Source organism: Miscanthus floridulus, chromosome 8 (genome assembly GCF_019320115.1).
Source record: "Miscanthus floridulus cultivar M001 chromosome 8, ASM1932011v1, whole genome shotgun sequence".
Lineage (NCBI taxonomy): Eukaryota > Viridiplantae > Streptophyta > Magnoliopsida > Poales > Poaceae > Miscanthus > Miscanthus floridulus.
Window position 1 is genome coordinate 108,686,552 of NC_089587.1, and position 9,853 is coordinate 108,696,404.

Sequence of the window (9,853 nt, forward strand, 5' to 3'; positions counted from 1 at the left end):
TATTGACTAACTAATACTACTAAAATGCATAAATGACTAAATAACTAAACCTATTACTACTAGATAACTTATTCAGTAGGAATGCTACTGAATTTTATTCATTATTATTAAATATTTTTATATGTTGTTTTAAATGCAAATCTATCCTATCCTGCATTAGCTACTATAGAACTTTATTTATTAACATAGAGTAGCTTAAATGCAACTAACCTATCATGCAATGCAAATTTATTGGAAATCTAAATGAGATGCAACTAATGAAATGCGATAAATAAATGTAAGGGATAGAAAACTTACCTTTTTGGCGGGCTCAAGGTCATTCGTCCTTGGGCGGAGGTGTTTCCTCTTGTTCCACCTCAGAGGCCATGTCAGGATCCGGGGATGACAAGTTTGAGGATGGATCTTTCTTTTGACGCCATCTCTTTCTATTCTTCTTCTTCTTGACATGTTTCTCCGGTTCTTCAATCGGCTTTGGTTTATTCATCTTGATTCTCTTCAGATGCTTTTTCTTTTCCTATTTCTCATCAAAGAGGGGTTGTCCAGAGGCAAAAGCAAATATTTCTTTTCTTCCAGCAAAGTAGAATTGGATTTGCCCAGAAGCCACATATATGCAAGCATTTGTAGTGTTAAGGAAGGGACGACCAAGGATTAAAGGTGTATCCTCGGTGTTGCCTATGTCTATGATCATAAAATATGTAGGAATATAGGCACTCCTAACTTTAACTAATAAATCAGTGGCTACTCCCTCAAGATAATGGGTGGATTGGTCAGCTAATTGTAAGTAAACTAAGGTTGAAGCTAGGGGAGTATAAAACAATCTATCATAAGTTTCCTTAGACATGATGTTATTACTAGACCCTAGATCACAAATGGCATTATGAAAAGTGTGGGGGCCTATGGAGCAAGTAATGACGGGGTTCCTAGGATCACCTTTCTTAATAGGAAATCCCCAACCATTTTTAGAAAATTCATACCTTGCCGTAACAAGGTTGGTTGTCTCCATGGTTCCTTCGGGTTTGTCAGGAATTCTATCTTTTTCATAGGATGGGATAGCAGCAGCAATTTAAGCTAATTGGGTTTCTATCATCATATTAAAACTAAGTTGATTCTTTAAAATAGAAGAAAATTCATCCAATTTAGCATTTATATTTTCCAACATCTTGTCATAAGCATGTAGCTTCTTATTAATGCTATCAGTCATTCTACCATTACTATAAACAAGATCTTTCAGGCAAGCATAACTATTATTACCTTGATTATTTATACGAGGAGAAGAGTAATAATTGTTACCTCCCTGGTTGTTAGAGCGATGATTCTAGCCTTGATGTTGTTGTGGACGGAACCCATTGTCGGTGTTGACGAAGTTGAGGTCCTCTTGGGTCTCGAGATAGGAATTTCCCGAATATCCAACATCTCCACAAACTTCACAAGTCATGTGGGAATCCATGGCTTTGAGTGTCTCTTGGGCACTCACAATCTCATAGTGTTCTACTTGCTTTGCGAGCAGATCCATCTTAGCTGCAAGCATGTGAATTTCTTTAATTGAATGCATATGTCGTTTATGGGGTTGGAGTCGATCGTTGCTCCATCCTTGGTTGGAAACCATCTTCTCGATCAGCATCTTTGCATCTACAACACTTAGCGAAAAGAATTCTCCACCAGCAGCAGCATCTAAATGGCTCCTATCTAATGGCACTAACCCATGGTAGAAGTTCTAGATCAAAAGCTAGTCTTCCATGCCATGGTGCGGGCATGCAGAGATGTACTCTTGCATTCATTCCTAAGCTTCAGGAATCAACTCATCTGCTAGTTGTTGAAAACTAGAGATTTTATTACGTAGAGCATTAGTCTTCCCCATGGGGAAAAACTTGACTAGGAAAGCGTTGAAACACTTGTCCTAGGTATCTACAGCATTGCGGTTAGAGTAAAACCATTCCTTAGCCTTTCCTAACAAAGAGAAGGGGAAAATACAAAGATGTATAGCCTCTTGGCTCACTCCCTTAATGATGAAGGTGCTACAAATCTCAAGGAAATGTTGGAGATGAGCATTTGCATCCTCGTGGGTTTCCCACAAAACGGACTAGCTTGAACCATCGTAAGTAATGCTGGCTTAAGCTCAAAGTTAGTGTCCCCATTGATAACATTGGGTCCGGTGGCTACATTAGCACGCGAGGGTGCAGAAAAATCATGAATGGACTTGTCGCCCATGGTCGTGGAGGGTTGTGATAGGATTTGAGTAAAAAGGTTAAACTACTTAGGATAACTAAAAACCTAGCTAGCAAGTCTAGCAATATAAATCCGAGGCCAGTTGCCTTCCTTGGCAATGACACTAGAAATGATTGTTGATCTTTCTTAACGACTATTGGAGGATTCTGCAAGCACATAGAACTATCGTGTAGCACTTCGCTTGGTGAGTACCAAGTGTCAAAATTATATATTTTCTCATAGGAAGGCGGAAGGGGGGCGCTGGTTGGCTCTCCATTCCACTGCCTCTTGATTCAACAGTGATGTTTGGCTCCCAATGGCTATTAGGTGGATAGCACATGGTGAAATTTGGATGATAGGTTAGTTGGTAAGTCGGTGGAGGCTCCCAAGTCTATGACAATGGCTCATGGATCCACCGTGAACAAATCTTGTCCGTTGATCAAACTGACTTGCATGGAAGCTTGTGATTGGCTCTGGAGCAGCTCCCACAGATCGGTAACATGGTAGGGCTACTTGGGGGGGAGCGGGTGGCACCCTTGTGGGGCTGAGCGGCGCTGCCAAGTGGGCCCTTGGCCTCCTATCACGTCTAGTTGCTTCATGTGTCCATGTTTTCACCATTTTGGCCTATTTTTTGCCATATTTCCTGCATACAAATAATTCTACAACCACAAGTGGAACTAGGTGAAATTTAAACAAAATTCTACACATGTGATGATGATTTACCTCACTTTGCCATGCTTTTGGGTGGAATGTTGATGGTCAAAATGGGTGTTAGTGACCGTCAACAACCACCCTCAACTCTGACCCTGTCATCGACTCTCACCCCTAGAAGTACATCCCAGCAGCGAGAGCCTACAAGCGCCTGGAGAGACAGTCGACAACCACCAGTTATGTCAATTTCATCTTTACCATACTATTTTCTCTCGTTGCATTACATTCCGCGAGAATATGAATACATTAATGCCCCTTGAGCGCCCCAAGAGAACCTCCCTGGTCCGCTCGAGGGCTAACTACTTCAAATGCCTAGTTTTGAATATCTGCAGTTATCATGGGTTACACTAACGCATTAACATGATAGCAGACTATAGAGACAGTCCCATGGATCGCACGCTTATGTTTTTCCCTCATCGATTGAAGTCTCATAGAATTTGAAATGGTATGAACAACCCGGCAAGGCCTTGCGTGGACTTGTTTGAGACATTCTGTCTCGGTGAACAGCCCCTGAGCAGTTAGGGATTATAGCTTAAACCAGCATCAAACTCTAAAGACAAAGAAAGGCAAGAAGAAAAAAAGGAGGTGCGTAAACCATACAGGACAAAAGCTCATGGTGGATGATACCAGACACCGTCCCATTCTGGGTAGATTGGACACATTATCCCAACTACCAACAAAAAGCCTACTCCCCCAACTGAAGGCAGCCGCAAGGCTAAGGCTTAACATGTTAACAGCACTACTCACAATCAAATTCAAGCTAACCCCAATTCAAATAATGGCCACCCCAATTGAGGCCATACGCCCCTGAAACTCAGGAACCTAACTCTCTAGGATGATCGAGGAACAACACCTCTGTTCCATAAGACAACACCACCAAACCTCTTGGCCCTTAGCACCTTACGACAAGGCATCCAAGGGTCACTAATGTACAAACATCAGCATAGCCACACTAGCTGATAAATAAGTTCACCCTAAGAATGGATATGACTAGCCAAGCAATGATTGATCAAAATACAAAAGGGCTATATATGCACAATAATACTTGTTGCAAAACCAAAAGATGGTCTTGAGCCAAAGACCTACTCTACTCGAATAGAGAAGCACCCTATGGGTTCATGCCAAGTGTAGTGTGGCTCCAGCACTCGGATGCATCACGCTGACCCACCCGAGCATTTGGGGCTACTATTGCACACAATCACCACACACAGAGGACTCGACTCACAAAAAAACACCAGAAAACTGCAAGGTCCAAGCTTTATTACACCTTCTTTTTACAAGGAGGTACATAATCTGTACCTAAAGGGGGGCATCATTGATGATCCGCTCCATGTTAATGACGGCGGCAATCGCCTCAGCATTACCGCTGAACTCGACATTTAACCGCCCGACATCAATGTCATCGGGAATCTCCTCCGCCACCGGAAACCCGGGTCTCACCCTGAGTAGGTCCACCTTATGACAAAGTCAAAGATGAGCTGCGGTCAAGGCTCCTGTGGCCCCATGGCAGACGCCATGAGCCACTACCTCCATGATCTATGTTGAGAGGCAGTGAAGCAGATTAGGAATGCTCGTCCCCATCGGCAACACCATCATGATGGCTGCAACCACCGCATCATAGAGCGCCGAATAATGCCCACTGTTGGACTATGCCAGAGTAGCAGAGGAATGCACCCAAGCAGTCGTGTTGTTTCACCCACAGGCAGCCTCCACCAACTACCTGGCTAGATCTTCACTGGCTTGCCATAGCCCCACCACCTCAACTTGTGTGGCCGATGACTGCTCCCGAACATCTAGGAGGAAGAAGGGTAAAACTTAGAACTACCCCATCAAGAAGCAGATCAAACAAAAGGGAAATGGAGTTCAACCCACCAACAAGCTCCACCTGGGTCACTGTCGTAGCGGCTTTGGCCTTAGCAGCTTCTCCATTTGTGGTGTTAAGCGCTGCCTTCGCAACTGAGATGTACTTCCTCAGTCGCCTCTCCTCCTGAGTGACATCGTGAAGGGCTTCACACATCACATCGGCCTCCTTCACCATGGCAAGGACACCACCTCCATCACCGCCTCACCTTGATGGAAGTTGCAATGATGATGGAGCACCCCCATCAGTGGGGCACCTTGGAGTAGGGCGTGCCATCGAGATTGCCCTGCAATAGACGATTCACTTAAACCACCCCTCTTCCCGACAAGGCAAAGGGATGGATCTACACTCACCCAAGTCACACCAACTCATCGCGGAGAAGAATAGGGCCCTAGAACACACGCTTCCCGATGGCCCCCTCCTCCGTCTCCATCCTCGCATGCTTGTCATTGGCCATGGATGACGAACAAAAGGTCAGGGGAAATCATGGTAGACATTGAAAGGTAAGAAAATAGAAGCTATAGCAAAGACTTACTAATTTTCCTCTGTTTCCCCTATTTTTATAGGCAGGGGACATGCACGGCCAATGGAATTCCAAAAATCTCTCCAAGCAGTGGCGCTAGTTAAGGCTAGGCCATGGCCCCACGATCTCCGAGGGGAGGCCTTCTAAGAAAAATGTGTGGGGAAATGAGCTGCTAAAATCGATGCCTTAGCTTCGCCGAGAAGGAATCCATCCGCGCAACCGTGGTAACCATGGGGCCGAATGGGCCAAAACCCGATGTACCATCACCCGAGCTAGTGCAAGCGAGTGGTCTAACACTCAGATCGAGTACACGGCCTGGCTCACCCCTTCAGCAGGTGTAAGCGGTGGTGATTCGTTTACTATCGGCCCTGCCCCTACTAGAGTTAGGGGGTATTCAGGAGGGTCACCAGTATGACCCTAAAACCTCTAACACTCGGTGTCATGGAAATCTCCTAATGCCCGGACAAGCTCGAAGTACCTTATTTCAGCGGATATGTGCCCCTTTGTGGCAAACTAGAAAACTGGTTGGCCCATGGCTATAACCAAAGTACGAGCTCCTAGAATCTAAAAAAAGAGTTTGATGATGTGCCCCCGCTGGTCAGGCTTTGTACTATTGTCGGGGACCGAATACTGGGGTACCCAAAGAGGAGGAGCTAATAACCATCAAATGTTGATGCTTTCGAACAGACAAGAACGCAACTACACTTCTAAACCAATGACCGAAGGCTGGCTCCACCTCGCCCAACCCCTGAGGGCTGGCTCCGCCTCACCCGACGTCTGAGGACAAACTCTGCCTCGCTCGACATCCTAGGGCAAACTCCACCTCGCCCGATGGCTGGGGACAGATTGTGCCTCGCCCAACATCTGGGGATAGACTGTGCCTTGCCTGATGTCTGAGGGCTGGCTCTGCCTCGTCGTACATCTAAGGGCAAACTCCACCTTGCCCGATATCTGAGGGCTGGCTCCACCTCGCCCGATGTCTGAGGGCAAACTCTGCCTCGCTCGATATCCCACGGCAGACTCCACCTTGCCCAATGTCCGAGGGTAGACTCTGCCTCGCCCGATGTCTGAGGGCTAGCTCTGCCTTGCCCGACGACTGTGTGCCACCCCTTCATAGCTACGCACGTAGATAAGGTGGGGCACTCAAGTCAACTGCAATACCAAGGACCATACCCTACATGCCTATAGGGAAGTACCATCAATATATGATGAGACGGGCACTTTAAGCCCCTCCAGGCATGTTAGAGCCCGAACAGTATTGTAGGTGCCGACATTTATCAAATAGTGTTGTAGGCGCCACCATTTGCCCTCGAGCGTAGATCCTGATGGAAGCATACGACAACCACTATGGTCCAGGAAGCTTGCATCATCTACAGTAATGAACATGCGGTCACTATGCCATCTGCTCCCCGAAGGGTCACGGATCAACAACCTAGTCCATCGCGCGGCCCGCTAGAGTGGAATGGGATGTGACCACTTGCTGACGACACCAGCAAACACCATCATCAGTAGATAGGCGCCTGGCATGGGACTACCCCTACCATCGCCTGCCATGATAGCAGGGCCTGCACAGAGGAAAAGGAAGACCCGACGTCCCCGACGGACTTCCTTGAGCTCTGGTTTTTTTTCCTTCTCCCATTTATAATCCCTGCTTCCCCTTGGTCTATAAAAGGGAAGGCAGGGCACCCCACTAAAGGGATGGATCAATTCAACACATCACGCACCATGTCACACATAGCTGAGTGGCATCGAAGCTCTGAGTACCCGTTCGACCTTTCCTTCTAAGACTTGGGACCTGTCCCTCTCTCGCCCATTTGTACCCCCTACTAGGAACCTTTTAGTGTTAATAACATGAGCAGCAACCACAAACTGGACGTAGGGACATTCTGCTCGAACCAGTATAAACCTTGTGTCTTTTAGCACACCATCTAGGCCCAACACACAACAAATACAAATTTACTCCTTGGTGTTTACTTGAAACACCGACAGTTGGCACACCATGTAGGGGACCCTTGCGTGTTTTGACATTAACTTCAGGCCATGGATGGCTAGCCACGATATCAGCTAGGTCCTAGGCGCACACATGTGCTTCGGGGACCTAGACTTCATCATCATGGTGGGGGGAGAGTTGGCGTTGGCTCACGCCGCCATCCAACCTCTCCCCTCCATCGGCCTCAACTACGAGAGGCTTGAGTGCCAGCTTGGTGTCTCCCTAGGATCCCAGCCATCCAGGGAGGACCGATGCCGCCTCACCTTTTCGGACGCCAATGACATGGCATGGCTCACTAGAGGGGAACCCCTCTCTCTAGAACATCCCATGCAGAGCGCCCCGACAGCGCTTCTGTTCGATCTCCACAACGCCGTGGCGACCGTTGGCCACCTTGTGGCCCAGCGCATGATCCCATCCCACACGTTCATGGGGGTGATTGAACATGTCATGGAATCTCTCCATGGCCTCCTCATAGAGGAGCCGAGATCTCCCTTTGGCTCTGACTCCAATAGGGGGAGCCATCACCCCTCTTGGGAATGCTTCATAACGGGTACCCCTTAGGGACATGTCGAAAGCATCTTTGAGGGGGAGGCTATCCCAGCGGCTAACCTCGGCGATGAGGCCAAAGGTGAGATAGCAGCCCTACCTCATATGGGGGTGGAGCAGCTGAAAGCCCGACACTGAGAGAACAAGGAAGCATGACTCTAGCTTGAGCGGGAATGCGTGAAGCTCGATCGAGAGATCGAGCATCAAGGAAATGATGGGCGTGCACGCGCCATGGCCCACGACGTGAATCGGAGTATCATCGCCGATGATGAGGCCCTCCCTCACTTTGCATGAGCAAGCCAGAACATCACCACCGCGACGGCCTTGCTCCATTGCCTTCCAGAGGCCGTGACGCCCGAGGATCGTCGTGCCCATCGTGAGATTCGCACGCTGCTCGAGCGTGCGGCGATGCAGCAGGTTGAAAGCTCATTGTCTTGACGATGCGAGCTTGACGCCAGCCAGCCCACGCCCTCGGAGCACCCATGTAACACCCCAGAATCCAAACGGCTCAGATCCACTCTACACGCTGAGTGAACCACACCTACCACCATCCCACTTATTCTTTTGTCCTCGCTTTGCGTAAAAGGATTAACCCGGGGATGATGGGATGGACTCTAGAAACCTTATATGTTGGTCTATCCCACCTTTAACAACCAAGGTGGGACTAAACTCTCCAAAATATCTCATTAACATGCGCATGGGCCACTATGGGCCAAATTCCAAACTGGGCCGGATGTCACATACACCCCTGTTCAAAGGAACCGATGTCCTCATCGGCCTAACACACCCACAACTAGGCAAACGATGACTAGGAATGTTCCCTCTTAGCACACACGACCGTGCGTCTAGTGCCGGCACATGTGCCATGTTGTGCACCCCCACAGGGCCTACACGCGCAATGAACCCCATGTCTATGCCTGTGGCCACGAAGGTTGGCTCTAATACCATTTGTAACGCCCCAGAGTCCAAACGGCTCATATCCACTCTGCACGCTGAACGAACCACACCTGCCACCATCCCACTTACGCTTTCGTCCTCGCTTCGTGTAAAAGGATTAACCCGAGGATGATGGGATGGACTCTAGAAGCCTTATATGTTTGTCTATCCCACATTTAACAACCAGGGTGGGACTAAACTCTCCACAATATGTCATTAACATGCACATGGGCCACTATTGGCCAAATTCCAAACCAGGCCGAATGTCATAGCCTAGGCAGGGACACGTCGGTTCACCAAGGACCACAAGAAAGTAGGCAGCACACGGCGGTCCAGGTTCGTAAACGTCTCGGGCGCAACTATGAAGGCATGCGACACCCTCGATGCCCACAGACGTGCCCACAACGACCCAAGGGAGGGAGCCAGATGTGGCTATCATCCTCGACGTGGCGGACACTATGACAGTGGGGAGGACCAAAGCCCAAGCCCTGGCCTACCGGGGCCTCGAGCCTTTGGCCGACACATCCTCAACACTGTCTTCCCGCCAAGGTACCGACCACCAACCAATATCCCGAAGTACTCTAGGGAAATGAACCCCGGACTATGGCTTGAAGACTATTAGCTTGCCTACCAAGCCGGTGGTGCGGATGATGATGATTTCATTATCCGCAACCTTCCACTGTTCTTAGCCGATTCAGGACGAATATGGTTAGAACACCAGCCGTCCAACAGAATCTAAAGTTGGGCGGACCTGAGGGAGACCTTCATGGGAAACTTCTAGGGCACATACAAGCACCCTAGAAACCCGTGGGGCCTCAAGAACTATCGGTAGAAGGCCAGAGAAACCCTCCATGGGTACATCCGGTAATTCTCCCGGCAATGCAATGAGCTCCCTAACGTTGCCGACGTCGATGTTATAGGAGCGTTCCTATCTGGGACCACCTATGAGTCTCTGGTTCACAAGCTAGGATGTAAGGGCGCCCGAAACACCAAGGAGCTCCTGGACATCATCACCTGCCATGCCTCTAGTGAAGAAGCAGTCAGAGCGATCTTTGGTCACCTTGATGGCAAGGCAAAGCGG

At 48.6% G+C, this 9,853-nt stretch overlaps 1 non-coding gene across 1 annotated transcript; it reads left to right on the forward strand.

The window, feature by feature from the left end:
* The first annotated feature begins 1,736 nt into the window (after nt 1-1,736).
* LOC136478677 (small nucleolar RNA R71) lies at nt 1,737-1,845 on the forward strand. The gene has a single exon (XR_010764394.1). It is a non-coding gene; the product is annotated as a small nucleolar RNA R71 (small nucleolar RNA).
* Nucleotides 1,846-9,853: the final 8,008 nt, after the last annotated feature.